Genomic DNA, 17,105 nt, shown 5'->3' with positions numbered 1-17,105 from the left:
AAGTAACAGCACTAAAGAAGTCAGGAGGGATTTTCAATTTTCTTTATTATTCATATTCCCCACACAATGATTGACTCTTCCTTGGAGTTTCTATTTTCTTTAAAATCCTCTCAGAATTCATCATTTTCCAAAGAAATCTGCATCTGAAACGGTATCCACAAGTCTTAGCTTTCCGACTCTGTTCACTTTCCTATTTTCATTGGAATCCTTAGCCTAATGTGGTTGCGATTGGATGGAGGAGGCCAGGAGTCACGAAATAGAATATCATAATAGAAAAAACATTTGACTTAAGGTTCCAAAAACTTGGATTCAAGTACTACCTTTGCTTCGAATTCAATGTGTAATCTTAGTCAAGCCACTAAAATCTCTTCATGTCAGCTTCTCAGAATTAAACAAAGAAACCGTATTATGTACTTCTACACTTTTTTGGCTCTCAAGACAAGGAGGGGGTATCCTCCATCCTATGCCCTTAACCTAAACGGCTCAGAAAATTGCCTTGAAGATTACTCCCATCGAACACAAAGTAATGCTTCTATCATTTTGTACAAGTGGACCCTGACACCAGGAATCAGAACCAGCACCTTCCCTCCTGCATGGGAGCCCAGCCTCCCCTCCAATTTATTTCCCACCAAGGTCTCATACTGCCTTCTTCAACTTGGACACCTTCATATTTTCTGTCATAGCTTCTCTCATGCTATGTCCTTGCTCCACATTCACTCCCTCCAGTTCTGTCTAGATTTTAATATTCCACAAATGCTCACCTTAAATGACAACTTATGCTCGAAGTCTTTCTCTACTCCCCAATCATTGAGAAATCTCACACCTGGACTTTGACTTCTCTCACAAATTTTGTTTTCTGTTCTTTTAGTTGCTTTTTAAAAAATTCAAAAGTAATAATACAGTTTAGTATGCGTATTAAGAAGAACAGTCTCTGAATTCTGAGAGGCCACAGGATGAAAAACACTTTCCAGAAAACATGGCAGGCATAGCTGCAGGGCAGGACAGCCACTGGTGAGACCCGGGGCTAGAGGTGGAAGAACTCAGCCACTGACAGTCTCAGCCTGTCAGGGACCAGGCTGATGGAATCAGTACCCAGCCCCCAGTCTCCCCCTATCCTCCAAATCTTCCACTGAGGTCTCCTATTGATCAAATCATCCAGTAGGCCCCTCAGATCACAGAGCAGACGTGGAAGGGCAGGAAGACATCTAGGGGCAGGGTAAAGACTCCAAGCATAGTAGGAAAATGAGAAGTTGCTCATCTTTCCTCACTGAAGGTGGGGCTCAATTGGTCTAGACTTTTATATTACACAAATTACTACTTTGTATCAAAATTTTTTTAATGTTAATAATTTTAACCAATAAATCCCTTCTTGGAATGTCTCCTACAAGAATAATTACACATGTAAAGAAAGATATATGTTGGAATTTGGATTGGATTTGCATTGTATCATTAGATCCCTTTTGGTAGAATAGACATTTTTACAATGTTAAGTCTTCCTATCCATATAGAGTGTACAAGACACTCTGTTTTGATAAATAATTTTTATTTTTTTATTGTGCTTTAAGTGAAAGTTTCCAGATGAAGTCAGTCTTCCAAAAGGAGCTGCCCGCATAGTCTCATGGGTCTACTTTGCCAAGAAGCCCAGTTGTCATCAGTATCATTTTCTGTCTTATAGTCTACTCCAATACCTGTTTGAAGAGTTGGCTTTGGGAATGGTTCCAGTCTTGGGCTATAAGAGGGCCTGGGGGGCATGACCTCAGGGGTTGCTCCAGTCTCAGTGAGACTCCAAAGTCTGGTCTTTTTATGAGAATTTGAGGACTGCATCCCACTGTTTTCCCTCTCCATCAGGGATTCTCTATTGTGTTCCCTGTTAGCTTTTGGTTTAGTCTGGTTGTGCTGACCTCTCCTGTATTGTGTATTGTCCTCCCCTTCACCTAAAATAGTTCTTGTCTACTATTTAATTAGTGAATACCCCTCTGCCTCACTATCCACCTTTGTAACCATCAAAGAATATTTTCTTCTGTAATTAAGTTTTTTCTTCAGTTCTTAAAATAGTGGTGATGTTAAGTTTATTTCTTTTTTTTAATTTTTATTGTGCTTTAAGTGAAAGTTTACAAATCAAGTCAGACTCTCAGACAAAAATTTATAAACACCTTGCTATATACACTGAATTGTTCTCCCCCTAAAGAGAAAGCACACTCCTTCCCTCCTCTCTTTTCATGTCCATTTGGCCAGCTTCTGACCCCCTCTACCCTCTCATCTCCCCTCCAGACAGGAGATGACAACATAGTCTCATGTGTCCACTTGATCCAAAAAGCTCATTCTTTACCGGTATCATTGTCTACCCCATAGTCCAGTCCAATCCCTGCCTGAAGAGTGGGCTTTGGGAATGGTTCCTGTCTTGGGCTAACAGAAGGTCTGGGGACCATGACCTCCGGGGTCATTCCAGTCTCAGTCAGATCATCGGGTCTGGCCTTTTTGTGAAAATTTGGAATCTGCACCCCACTGCTCTCCTGCTCCCTCAGGAGTTCTGTGTTGTGTTCCCTGTCGGGACAAACATCAGTTGTAACCGGGCACCATCTAGTTCTTCTGGTCTCCGGCTAATGTAGTCTCTGCTTTACATGGCCCTTCTGCCTCTTGGGCTCAAAGTTAACTTGTGTCTTTAGTGTTCTTCTTTGTCCTTTGCTTCAGGTGGGTTGAGACCAACTGATGTCTCTTAGATGGCCTCTTGCTAGTGTTTAAGACCCCAGAAACCCCACTCCAAAGTGAGATGCAGAATGTTTTCTTAATAGATTTTATTATGCTGATTGACTCAGATGTCCCCTGAAACCGTGGTGCCCAAACCCCCACTCCTGCTACACTGGCCTTCAAAGCATTCACTTCATTCAGGAAACTTCTCTGCCTTTGGTTTAGTCCAGATGTGCTGACCTCCCCTGTGTTGTGTGCTGGCTTTCTTTTCAGCTAAAATAGTTCTTATCTACTGTCTAATCAGTGAAAACTCCTTTCCCCTCCTCCCTCTCTCCCTGCTCTTGTAACCATCAAAGAATATTTTCTTCTGTGTTTAAACTATTTCTCCAGTTCTTATAATACTGGTCTCATACAATATTTGTCCTTTTCCAGCTGACTAATTTCACTCAGCATAATCCTTCCAGGTTCCTCCATCTTATGAAATGTTTCACAGATTCATCATTGTTCTTTATTGATGCATAGTATTCCATTGCGTGAATATACCATAATTTATTTATCCATTCATCTGTTGATGGGCACCTTGGTTGCTCCCATCTTTTTGCTATTGTAAACAGTGCTGCAATGAACATGGGTGTGCATATATCTGTTCATGTAAAGGCTCTTATTTCTCTAGGATATATTCCAAGGACTGGGATTGCAGGATCTTATGGTAGTTCTATTTCTAGTTTTTTAAGGAAGCACCAAATAGATTTCCAAAGAGATTGTACCGTTTTACATTCCCTCCAACAGTGTATAAGTGTTCCAGCCTCTCCACAACCTGTCCAACATTTATTATTTTGTGATTTTTGGATTAATGCCAGCCTTGTTGTAGTGAGATGAAATCTCATTGTAGTTTTGATTTGCATTTCTCTAATGGCTAATGATTGCGTGAATTTCCTCATGTATCTGTTAGCTACCTGAATGTCTTCTTTAGTGAAGTATCTGTTCATATCCTTTGCCCATTTTTTAATTGGGTTATTTGTCCTTTTGCAGTTGAGTTTTTGCAGTATCATGTAGATTTTAGAGATCAGGCACCGATCAGCAATGTCATAGCTAAAAACATTTTCCCAGTCTGCAGGTAGTTTTTTTTAATCTTTTGGCAAAGTCTTTGGATGACCATATGTGTTTGATTTTAGGAGCTAGTTTCTCTTCTGCATTGTTAGTTATGTTTTATATACTGCTTGCCATATATTAGGGCTCCTAGCATTGTCCCTATTGTTTCTTCCGTGATCTTTATCATTTTAGATTTTACATTTAGGTCTTTGATTCATTTTGAGTTTGTTTTTGTGTATGGTGTGAGGTATTGGTCTTGTTTCATTTTTTGCAGGTGGATATCCAGTTATGCCAGCACCATTTGTTCAAAAGACTGTCTTCCCTTTTAACTGACTTTGGGCCTTTGTCAAATGCCAGCCCACTAATATGTGGATGGATAAATGTCTGAATTCTCAATTCTGTTCCATTTGTCTATGTGTCTGTTGTTGTACCAGTACCAGGCTGTTTTGACTACCGTGGTGGTAAAATAGGTTCTAAAATCAGGTAGAGTGAGCCCTCCCACTTTGTTCTTCTTTTTCGGTAATGCTTTACTTCTCCGAGGGCTCTTTCCCTTCCATATGAAGTTGGTGATTTGTTTCTTCATCTCATTAAAAAATGTTGTTGGAATTTGGATCAAAATTGCATTGTATCTATAGAATGCGTTTGGTGGAATAGACATTCTTACAATGTTAAGTCTTCCTATCCATGAACAAGGTATGTTTTTCCACTTATGTAGGTCTCTTTTGGTTTCTTGCAGTAAAAGTGTCTTGTAGCTTTTCTATGTTTAGGTCTTTTTTGTCTCCAGTAAGATTTATTCCTAAGTATTTTATCCTCTTGGGGGTGACTGTAAATGGTATTGATTTGGTGATTTCCCCTTCGATATTCTTTTTATTGGTGTAGAGGAATCCAACTGATTTTTTTTAATGTTTATGTTGTATCCTGATACTCTGCTGAAGTCTTCTATTAGTTTCAGAAATTTTCTTGAGGATTTGTTAGGGTTTTCTCTGTATAAGATCATGTCATCTGCAAATAGAGATACTTTTACTTCTTCATTACCAATCTGGATGCCCTTTATTTCTTTATCTAGCCTAATTGCTCTGGCTAGGACCTCCAGCACAGTGTTGAATAAGAGTGGTGATAAAGGGCATCTTTGTCTGGTTCCGGATCTCAAGGGGAATGTTTTCAGACTCTCTCCATTTAGGATGATATTAGCCCTTGGCTGTTGGCTTTGTATAAATGCCCTTTATTATGTTGAGGAATTTTCCTTCAATTCCTATTTTGCTGAGAGTTTTTATCATGAACGGGTGTTGAATTTTTTCAAATACTTTTTCTGCATCAATTGATAAACTCATGTGGTTCTTATCTTTTGTTTTATTTATATGATGGATCACATTAATTATTTTTCTAATGTTGAACCATCCCTGCATACCTGGTATGAGTCCCACCAGGTCATGGTGAATTATTTTTTTGGTATGTTGTTGAATTCTACTAGCTAGAATTTTATTGAGGGTTTTTTCATCTAAGTTCATGAGAGATATAAGTCTGTAATTTTCTTTTTTTGTGGTGTTGGTATACCTGGTTTTGGTATCAGGGCTATGTTGGATTCATAGAATGAGTTTGTGAGTATTCCATCCTTTTCTATGTTCTGAAATACCTTTAGTAGTTGTGATGTAAATTCTTCTCTGAAAGTTTGGTAGAACTCTGCAGTGAAGCCATCCGGGCCAGGTTTTTTTTTTGTTGGGAGTTTTTTTGTTACCTTTTCAATCTTCTTTTTTTATGGTCTATTTAGTTGTTCTATCTCTGTTTTTTTTTTTTTTTGCTGTCTTCTGGTGCTTGAAGCTTTCTTTTGTTGCTCTCTTCCTATTTGTTCAAGTTGTAGGGATAATTCTTTGACTTTGGCCCTTTCTTTTTGGATGTCTGCATTTATTGATATAAATTGACCTCTGAGCACTGCTTTCGTTGTGTCCCAAAAGCTCTGATAGGAAATGTTTCCATTCTCATTAGATTCTATGACTTTCTTTATTCCATCCTTAATGTCTTCTATAACCCTGTCTTTTTTGAGCAGTTTCATTCTTCAGTTTCTAAGTGTCTGATTTCTTTTCCCTGCTTTTTCTGTTACTGATTTCTATTTTATGGCCTTATGGTCTGAGAACATGCTTTGTAATGATTCGGTGTTCTGGATTCTGCTAAGGCTTGTTTTATGACCTAAAGTGTAGTCTATTCTAGAGAATGCTCCATGTGCACTAGAAAGAAAGTATACTTGGTTGCTGTTGGGTGGAGCATTCTGTATACGCCTATAAGGTCGAGTTGGTTGATTGTGGCATTTAGATCTTCTGTGTGTTATTGAGCTTCTTTCTGGATGTTCTGTCCTTCACCGAAAGTGGTGTGTTGAAGTCTCCTACTAGAATTGTGGAGCTGTCTATCTCATTTTTCAATGCTATTAGAGTTTATGTATCTTGCAGCCCTTTCATTGGGTGCATAAATATTTAATATGGTTATATCCTCCTGGTATAATGTCCCTTTAATCATTATATAATGTCCTTCCTTATCCCTTGTGGTGGATTTAACTTTAAAGTCTATTTTATCAGAAATCAATATTGCCACTTGTGCTCTTTTTTTATTGTTTTTGCTTGATTTTTTTTCCATCCTTTGAGTTTTAGTTTGTGTCTCTAAGTCTAAGATGTGTCTTTTGTTGGTAGCATATAGGCAGATCATGTTTTTTTATCCATTCTGCCACTCTCTTGTCTTTTCCTTGGTGAATTTAGTCTGTTTACATTCAGTGTAATTATGGATAGGTATGAATTTAGTGCAATCATTTTGATGTCTTTTTTTGTGTGTGTTGTTGACAGTTTCTTTTTTGCACTTGCTTTTTGGGCTTAGTTTTTCTTTAGGTACTGTTTTTTCCTCCTTTTCATTGTTGATGATTTTGTTTTTGCTAAGTCTTTCTGTTTTTCTTGTATTTTATTTAGATATGTAAAATTGCTAGTCTCCTTTGTGGTTATCTTAATATTTACTCCAATTTTTCTAAGTTTAAACCAAACTTTTATTGCCCTGACTTCCTCTCCATATGAAAGATCTTTGACTACATTTTTTAGTCCCTCTGTATAGATTTAACGTTGTCATCTTTTGCACTGTTTCCCTGTTTTGAGTGTTTTTTATCTTAATTTATTTTTGCAATTCCCCTATCTGGGTTGATACCTGGTTGCTCTGTACTGTGTTCTAGTCTTGGGTTGTTATCTGATGTTATTAATTACCTACCCAGAGAACTCCCTTTAGTATTTCTTGTAGTTTTGGTTTGGTTTTTGCAAATTTCCTAAACTTCCATTTTTCTGGAAATATTCTGATTTCACCTTCATATCTGAGAGACATTTTTGCAAGGTATGTAATTCTTGACTGGCTTTTTTTTTTTTTTTCTTCAAGTCTTTATATATGTCATCCCATTGCCTTTCACAATATCAGGGATGTTTTCTGCCAACAAATCTTTGACAGTTCTCTCTGTATTTTCTGTTCTGCCTCCCTGTTCTGGTACTCTAACACTCATAGATCATTTCACTTGATAGAGTCCCACATCATTCTTAGAATTTCTTCATTTTTTTAATTCTTTTATCAGATTTTTCTTCCAATATATTGTTACCAAATGTTTTATCTTCATTCTCACTAATTCTGCCTTCCACTCACTCAGCTATGCTCCTCTGACTTTCTATTGAGATGTCTAATTCTGAAGTTTTAATGTTAATCTTCTGAATTTCTGTTTTCTGTCTCTGTATGGATTCTTACAGCCTATTAAATTTGTCATTGTACTCTTGAATAAACTTCATAATTTCCTCAACTGCTTTATCTGTGTGTTCTTGGCTTGTTCTGTGTTTTGCTTCATCTGCTTCCTGATCTCTTGAAGAGTTAAGTATATCAATCTTTTGTATTCTACATCTGCTAATTCCAGGCATATATCTTCATCCAGAAGATTCCTTGATTCTTTCTTTTGGGAGCTCATTGAAGCTATCATGTTCTCCTTCTTTATGTGATTTGAGACTGACTGTTTCCAAGCCATCTATAAATTATTGTATTAATTTATTTTATGTTTGCTTACTGTGTCCTAGCTTCTTGCTTTGTTTTATTTTGATATGCCCAAATAGACTGCTCAAGCTAGCTAGTTTGATCACTGGCATCGTTGAAGCTCTAACTTCTTGACACCAGATGACTAGAGCTGTTACCATGTATATGAGCCCAGGATTCAGCTAAGGTGTCGTGGTAGTTGGTCTCTGAGTATGTGGTGCAGGCTCACACCTACAGTCTTAGAGGAGCATGGGTGCTTGGTGGAGGCACAGATATCTGGTTGCAGTGTGCGGTCACTCTCTGAGCAAGGCAGGAGTGTGTCAGCCATCCCCTGGGTGTCTGTGAAGAAAGTGTGTCCCTGTTCCCCAGGGGTTGGAGATGAGTGGGCTCTGTAGCTTGACCATGTGTGCCCAATGCTTTTGGCTGTAAGAACTGGAAGGCACCACTTATTCTTGGACCCCTGTCACAGGTGGCTAGGTAGCATGGGTGGAGCTACCAGTCCTTAGGCCCCTGATGTGTTTAGGTGAGGACCCTGCTTAATTGGTAGGGTGGTATCAAACATCGAAAAGCCACTTCTCTTCCACACAGCTGAAACAGTTGAAATCAGACCTCATGCACATTCACCTTTGCACTGAGCCAACACGTGCCTAAACTGCTGTAATGTGTCCACACAGGTCCATGCAGGGGTGAAAGGTATTCAAAGTTCATGGATCATTTGTGTTTGTGCCCTGGGAAAGTAGCCACTTCTGCCCTGAGTGCCTAGCTTAGGGGAGCAAGCTGATTATTTTTTCCCAGTTTGTTAATTTGTTCCTTCCCCAAGGCTAGAAGAATGGCTCAGGGTGCACAGCTGGACCTATCTCAAGCACGGGGGAAGCGGCCACCACAAAAGCTTGCACAGGGTCTGAAGCATAGTGAGAAGGATCAGATAAATGGGAAACACATCTTTCGAAAGGGGTGCTTTTTGGACCACACAGTAAATTAGACACAAGAACTTAACCTCAGCCAAGAGTGTTCTTCATCCTTGATTCCAGAGGCATAAGTAGACTCTGTGCTGCTTGCTCACTCTCTCTCTCTGGGGAAACTGTGTTCTGAACACTACCACCAGCCCCACCACGGTTGTGCCAGGGTATCGGGCCTCTGGGGCACTGATTCTTGCTGAGTCAAGTCCAGTAACTGCTCGCTTCTTCTGAACCATCTCCCCCCACCCTACTGCTCAGTCTAATTCCTAACCTTGCCTTTAATGTTCAGGGCTCCTAGCTTGTCATATATATAATTGATTCACTTGTTTTTTCTGGTCTTTGTTGTAAAAGGGACTGCCTGAAGTGTCTGACTACTCCACCGTCTTGGCCCTGCATCTGAATGATAATTTTTAAGATTCAGCAATAGTCTCATACATTCACTATAAAACCCAACCCACCACCATCGAGTTGATTCTGACTCATAGCGACATCCATTGTAGACTCTTTTAAAATTGATGACATAGTCATCCTGTGGCATATAAGCCCCCCATTTCCATTTACTGAACTAGAAAGATACTGAAGATCGATTACTAAGTTAAACATAAGCATGCTGAATGTCAATATTTTCTGATTCACCCCCCCCCAAAAAAAAAACCAATTTGAATTATACAATTCTCAGGTTTTCCCTGAAGTAACGTTAAAATTTTATATATTTTCTGAACTCAGTGTCAGGCTCAGAAAACATGTTTAGAAAACAATAATCAAACAAAAGCCAGGTAGAACTGCATTAAATGGGAATTTCAATACATTTAATTATATTTATTAAGCCTCAGTTCCTGATCAATCCCTAGAAAAATGGTCACCTTCGTTCTGTTTCTTCAAACTGTGTCCTTGGAATACACTTAAGAAAACAGAACATTTGTGAAAAATGATGCCAGCTTATGTGCTTAATCATGTGTTGATTTCTTACTAAATTTGATGATGAATTCCAATCAAAGTTCTTTAGTTTATACTGCTTTACAAGGTATAGGAATCCTGAAGCCTTTTTAACATGTCAAAAAACAATTAATTTGGTAAAATATTCTTGGCATCACAAGCTTGAACACGTGAACAAATTCTGAACTTTAAAAATTTTTAAATAATTTAGGCCACAGCTGCTTATTTGACACTGTAGAAAATTCAGTTGCAGAATCCATTTCATTTCTGTTTTTGAACTCTAGGTATAAGAAATTGAGAGCAGTAATAGTCTTTCCATTTCTAGGAAGAGTAAAGAATAAAAAGAAAGACACTATATATAACTTGATAAAGAATTTTCCCAGCTGCACATATTATAAATCATTATTAGTGGAGACAAATGGAGATCCTTATTTTACAGGTATGAAGTAATTGAGTATATCAGTGGGAAAAGAGAATCTGACTTTTGAAACTGCCTGATTCTTCACAAGTTGGATACAGTCAACTGTAAAATGGTAGACATGCAACCAGGTTTGTGCTTTTATTTAACATATTTACTAAGACCCCCTTAGCCTATATATCTACCACCTCAGTCGCAAGTGATGTTTAGGTGTGTTTCCACTTAGCATCATACAGTTCTCCATCATCACTCACCTGGTCTCCCTGCCTCCACTCATGCACTTCTCCAAATAATTATCATCAATGTAACATTTCTAAAATGAAAACCTGGTAATTTCACTACTGTTTATAAAATCTTGGGTCACAGGCAAGAAATGAGGCTAAAAATTGAAGGAGGAAAGGAGATGCTCTTTTAGTTATCTAGTGCTGCTATAACAGAAATACCACCAGTGATAGCTTCAACAAACAAAAATCCATTCTCTCTCAGTCCAGGAAGCTAAAAGTACGAACTGAGGGTTCCAGCTCCCAGGGAAGGTTTTCTTTCTCTTTCAGCTCTTGGAGAAAGTCCTTATAATCAGTCTTCCTCTTGTCTAGGAGCTTCCCTGGGTCCAGAGAATGCACTCTCTTCCAGGCTGTCCATTCCTACTGGAAGGAAGTCCCTATCCACTCTGCTCAATTCTCTTGACTCAATGTATAACCTAATCCTGTAGATTAAGTCCTGCCTTATTAATATAACTGCCTCTAATCCTGCCTTATTAACATCTTAGAGGTAGGATTTACAACACATAGGAAAATCACATCAAAACAGAAAATTGCGGCCAATCACACAGTATTGGGAATCACGGTCTAGCCAAGATGATACATATTTTGGGGGGACACAATTCAATCCATAACACCCCAAAGTTCATGTCATTGCCACATGTAAAACAAATTCATCCCATCATATCATTCCAAAAGTCTTAAAAAAAAATCCAAGTCCAAATTTCAACTCCCTCTTAATCTGTGAAATCTAGAATACAAGTTATCTGCTTCCAAAGTACAGTGATAGTACAGGCACAAGCCAGACATTTTTATTACAAATGGGAGAATTGGAGGGGAAAAAGGGATAACAGGCAGCAAGAAAATCAGTAGGACACATCACATTAACTCTGAAGCCTTAAAAATAATCCTCTGTTCTCTAAAACCATTTAGACAATGACCCTGTCCTCCAGACTCTGGGTGTTGGCCACAGTCTCCGCATTCTGGTGGAGGCCCCAGCCCTGGGCTTCAGCTCTACCTTCCAGGCAAAGTGGATAGCAACTCTGCTCCCTCACATTTGGGCAGCCCCATTCTCCTAGTCTATCTAAGTGGTGATTCTGCCCCTTTGGCCCCAGCAGGCTCCGTTCCTCTGCACCTAGGACATGGCAAACTCAGCCCCTCAGCTTTGGGTGGTGGATCTGACCCATCCTGCTGGCACTCATGAAAGGCAGCCCCACACTCTGGAGCCAAGTTGGTGAAGATCCAACTCTTTGAAACCTAGCAAGCTGTGGCTCTACCTTTTGAGACCCCAGAGGCCATGGCTCCAGCCCTTTGGGATGCCAGAGGTTGTGGCCCTACCCTTTGAGATTGAGGCAGTTCTGGTCCCTATGTTCCCTGTCTCTTCAGCTTCTGCTTCCTCCTTCCTTGGCCTCTTGCCTCCTCAGGCCCTTGAACTAGCCAGGTGTCTGCCCTGCTTTGGCAAGTGTTCCAAAATTATTTAGCTTTACTAGTAAGAGCCTAGAGGCACACCACTCCACAAGTAAACCTCAGCCTGAAGGCATCCAGCTCTTGCTTTGTGGTCAGACAAGCCTAGCTGAGCAATAAGTGCCCAGAGGCATCCCACTCAGCTCTCACACACCATGAATTGGCTCCCACGCAGTGTAGCACTAATCTCTTGGTTCTGCTGCTGCTGTTTCTCTGCTGTTGCTTCTCACCAACTGTGCTGTCTCCAGTGTAATAGCTCTCTTCACTTCCTTCTGACTCCTCACCAGAATTCTCCTCAATGTCCATAATTCCACCAACAGTCTTTTCAAGGTAATCGAGGCTTTACTATTACCCAGAAAGAAACCCAGTGCTGTTGAGTCAATTCCAACTCATAGCCTCTATTCATTCACAGTTTGAAAACTGCCCCCATATTTTAGGTATCTGTTAGAGCAGGACTCCACTCCTGGTATCAAATTCTGCCTCCATTATCTAGTGCTGCTATAACTGTAAAACCACAAGTGGATGGCTTCAACAAACAAAAACCCACCCTCTCACAGTCCTGGAGTCTAGAAGTTTGAATTCGGGGTGCCAGCTCTGGGGGAAGGCTTTCTCTCTCTATTGGCTCTTGGAGAAAGTCCTTCTCATCAATCTTCCCCTGTTTTAGGAGCTTCTCATCTCAGGAATCCTGTATCCAAAGGACAGACTCCACTCCTGGTCCTACTTTCTTGGTGGCTTGAAGTCCCTTCTTGCATCTGTCTTTTACATGCGAAAAGAGATTGACTCAAGTTACAGCCTAATCCTGTAGATTGTATCTTGCCTCATTAACATAACTGCTTCTAATCCTGCTGAATTAATATCATAGAGGTTAGGATTTACAACACATAGGATAAATACATCAGATGACAAAATGGTGAACAACCACACATACTGCGAATCAGCCTAAACCAAGCTGACACAATTGAGGGGACACAATTCAATCCATGACAGATGCCATGGGAAGACTTAACATTCTTGCTTGGTCAACCCACTTGTCTTTGCTCCATCTGTGCCTTTTTTCAGACATCATATTCCTCAGCATACCCCCTCCTGGTACCCAGCCTCACATACTCATATATGGGTAAAATGGGTAACTTTTCAAAATTTAGTTCCAGGGTCTTCCCTCAGTCACTTTTGTTTAGACAAAACTTATATGTCATAGATTGAAAAGATGTGTTCATAAGAGCTGTTCTCTTTGTGCATGATGAGCAAAGCAATTTACATACTTTATTTCACCTATTTGCATATCAAACTGCACTGAAAGTTCAAAACCATTGGGGGCAACAGCCATGTATTTTTTCGATTTTAATCTCATTTGCCTATGATTTTGGGTTGTAATATAACATAAAAATGTTTGTTGAATAAATGAAGGATTGAATATTTCCTGTCCCACCTCTCCTTCTTTCTCTAATAAATCACATATTTCAAAACTCAGGTCAGATATCACCTCATGCAGAGAACCGTTCCTAAATCCTCCTTCCACTCTGGGTTAATGCTCATCCCACAGAATTCTTATGAAGTTCTGGATTCTCAATCTATTATGAAGTACTAATAGTTTCAAATTATTTCTGCTCACTTGGAGTCTCTGAGGCAGAATTGACTTCATGGAAAAGGGCTTTTTGTTGTTGTTGTTGTTTAGATGTCTTTAAAGCTGCCACGTGGCACTCCTCAGTAAAAGAGTGCAGATATATTCAGCATACTCAGTAACAAATATAATCAGTAATGAATAGTCATCTTCAAGTGAATACTTTTTCTAAGGTATTTGTCACACTGCCACTAGAGATTAAGAGTTCAAAAAAGTGAATAGGGGAACAAGGACCGATATTTAACTTTTTATTTGGAATTAATTTCAAGTTTACAGGAAAACAGTATGAATAAGAACAGTACAAAGCATACCAATATGCCTCTTATTTAAACTCATCTACTCAATATTTTCCACCTTTTCCTTCACCATTTCCCTCTTTCTCTCCCTCTCTCTCTCTCAACTGAGAGTCCATTTGGCTTTTAATTCTAAACATTTTCATTATGTTTTTCCTAAGAATATGACTTGTCTTCATATTCAGGCAAACAACTTCTTTTAAATAAGGATGAAAGTGATACAAGGCATTATGATGTGACAGTGTGAGGGATAATATTGGCATAAGAGCCCAAAATTTTGATATGTACAGAAAAGGAAAGAAACTGTTCCTACCAAAATATCTTACTTTATAGTTCTTTGAAACACAGGTTCCACATTCAACATTTTCTTCACAGCTCCAGTGACATCTTTATTCCTAAGACTATAGACTAAAGGGTTTAGCGCAGGGGTGAGGATAGTATAAAAGAAAGACACTACCAAGTCCTTCTCCGGGATGTAGTAGGAGTTGGGGATCATGTAAGTATAGATGGCAGCCCCGCAGAAGAGGAAGACCACAGTCATGTGGGAGGATCAAGTGGTAAAAGCCTTCTTCCGGCCCTCTGCTGAGTTCATCCTGTGGATAGTAAGCAGGATGAAAGAGTAGGAGCTTGAAATGACTGTCACAGGAATGAGGAGCATGAGGACACAGCACAGGTACATGAGTCTCTCAATGAGTGAGGTGTCAGAGCAGGGGAGTTTCATTATGGCAGGAACCTCTCAGAAGAAGTGATGGATCTCCCTGGGTCTGCAGAAGGGGAAGGTCATGGTGATGGGAGTGAGCATGAAGCCATCCACTGAGCCCAGAAACCAGCAGCCAGATGCCAGGAAGAGACATATTCTGTAGTTCATTAGGACAGGGTAACGGAGTGGATGGCAGATGGCCATGTATCGGTCATAGGCCATGGCAGCTAGAAGGAAAAATTCTGACACTACTAATGTCAAATAGAGGAACATCTGTATCCCACATTCAGGAAATGAGATCTTTTTGACACCCATGACCTGGTCCATGAGCATCTTAGGCACAGTGATAGAAATGTACATCACATCCATGACAGACAACTGGCTAACTAAAAAGTACATGAGAGTGTGGAGGTGGGCTTTAGAGAGTATCAGGAGGAACAAGATGGTGTTTCCAGTTAGGGCCATCAGGAAAATCACAAAAATGACCACACAGAGCAGAGTTGGGTGTTTGGATTGACTGAAGAGTCCTAGCAGGATAAAATAAGATATTCCAGTGTGGTTGGCCAGCCACGTGGTGCTATCCATGAGGCTTCACCTAAGGCATCAAGGAGAGTTTTGAGGTTACACATATCACTCATGAGGATGTGACCCTCTGAAATTCATGTTTGGTGGGTGCGTGTGTTTCTATGGGTGGGTGGGTGGGTGTGCAACCATGTGAGACCAATTTTATTAACAGAATATTCTGCAGATTGTAGAACTTTGGTGTTGATGTGGGAATTATAAATAACTTTTCCCATAAAAAAAATAAGTGAATTCACAACTGTGGGTTGAAAGGATTGGTAACATACTCAAGTTGCCAGAGTTCAGGGTAATGAAGTTACCTGATGAAGGTGTCCATTATCAGCGTGTAGTAAGGACTTGAAAAATCATTTGTCCATGTAACACAAAGAAAAAAAGGGAAATTGAGGAAAAGACTAAGAGAGAGAAAGAGTGAGAAAAATCAAATTTCTGATTTCTGAATTGTTTGTTAAATTGAATTGAATTAACCTTTGCGATTAAGGAATCACTGGGATCTTAAAGGAAACACTGGTGGTGTAGTGGTTAAGTGCTATGGCTGCTAAAAAAAGGGTCAGCAGTTCGAATCCCCCAGGCACTCCTTGGAAACTCTATGGGGAAGTTCTACTCTGTCCTATAGGTTTGCTATGAGTCAGAATTGACTCAACAGCACTGGGTTTGGGTTTTGGATTAGGATCTTGAAACTATTGTGGCATGGCTAACCCATAAAGAACCCAAGGGGCAGAGGAGGGAGGGGCGCAAACTCTGCAACCAGACTACCGTCCTGGATCCAGCTTCCTTTCTACTTGCACTGTAAGTTACTAAACTCTCCATTCCTTGGTCCACTCTATAAAAAGAATAAAAATAAAGCTGACCATAACGTATGGCGGTAATTGTTGTTGTAGGTACCACTGAGTTGGTTCCAATTCATAGCAACCGTGTGGACAACAGAACGACACACTGCCCTCTCTTGCGACATCCTCACAATAGTTGTTATGCTTGAGCGCATTGTTGGAGCCATTGTGTCAATCCATCTTGTTGAGGGTCTTCTTCTTTTTCATTGACCCTCTACTTTACCAAGCATAACGTCCTTTTCCAGGGACTGGTGCCACCTGATAACATGTCCAAATGTGAGACAAAGTCTCACCATCCTCCCTTCTAAGGAACATTCTGGCTGTACTTGTTCCAACACAGATTTGTTCATTTCTGGCAGTCAATAGTATATTCAATATTCTTTGCCAACACCATAATTCAAAAGCATCAATTCTTCTTCAGTCATCTTTATCCATTGTCCAGTTTTGAATGCATAGGAGGCGATTCAAAATACCATGGCTTAGGTCAGGTGCACCTTGTCCTCAAAGTAACATCTTTGCTTTTTAACACTTTAATGAGGTTTTTGAGCCCTATTGGCCTGGTGGTTAAGAGTTTGGCTGCTAACCAAAAGGTCGGCAGTTCAAATCCACCAGTAACTTCTTGGAAACTGTATATGGGAGTTCTACTCTGTCCTATAGAGTCACTATGAGTGAAAATCAACTTGTCTGCAACAGGGTTTTGGTTTGCAGCTTTGCCCAATAGAATATGTCATTTGATTTCTTGACTGCTGTTTCCACGGGTGTTGACTGTAGATCCAAGTAAAAAAAAAATTAAAGCATTTTTAGTGTTTTCTGCATTTGTCATGATGTTGCTTATTGGTACATTGTGAGGATTTTTGCTTTCTTTAAATTGAGATGTAATCCATAATGAAGGGTGTAGTCTTTGATATTCATCAGTAATTGCTTCAAGCCCTCTTTGTTTTCAGCAAGCTAGGTTTTGTCATCTACATATAGCAGGTTTTTAACGAGTCTTCCTCCAATCCTGATGCCATGTTCTTCATCATATAGTCCAGGTTCTAGGATTACTTGCTCAGTATACAGAGTGAATACATACAGTGAAAGGATACAGCCCTGACACAATCCTTTCCAAATTTTAAAACACACAACATCTCTTGCTCTGTTTGAATGACTACCTCCTAGTCAATGTACTGTTTCTGCATAAGCACAATTAATTGTTCTGGAATTCTCATTTTTTGAAATTGTTATTCATATTTTGCT

At 39.7% G+C, this 17,105-nt stretch overlaps 1 pseudogene; it reads right to left on the bottom strand.

Annotated features, from left to right (window-relative positions):
* Positions 1-14,082: 14,082 nt before the first annotated feature.
* LOC126070431 (olfactory receptor 2T4-like) lies at positions 14,083-15,045 on the bottom strand (annotated as a pseudogene).
* Between the last annotated feature and the right edge of the window lie 2,060 nt (positions 15,046-17,105).

The sequence above is a fragment of the Elephas maximus genome, chromosome 2 (genome assembly GCF_024166365.1).
Source record: "Elephas maximus indicus isolate mEleMax1 chromosome 2, mEleMax1 primary haplotype, whole genome shotgun sequence".
In the NCBI taxonomy this organism is placed as follows: domain Eukaryota; kingdom Metazoa; phylum Chordata; class Mammalia; order Proboscidea; family Elephantidae; genus Elephas; species Elephas maximus.
Note: the sequence above shows the minus strand (reverse complement) of the source record. Positions and strands in the feature narration are given on the sequence as shown.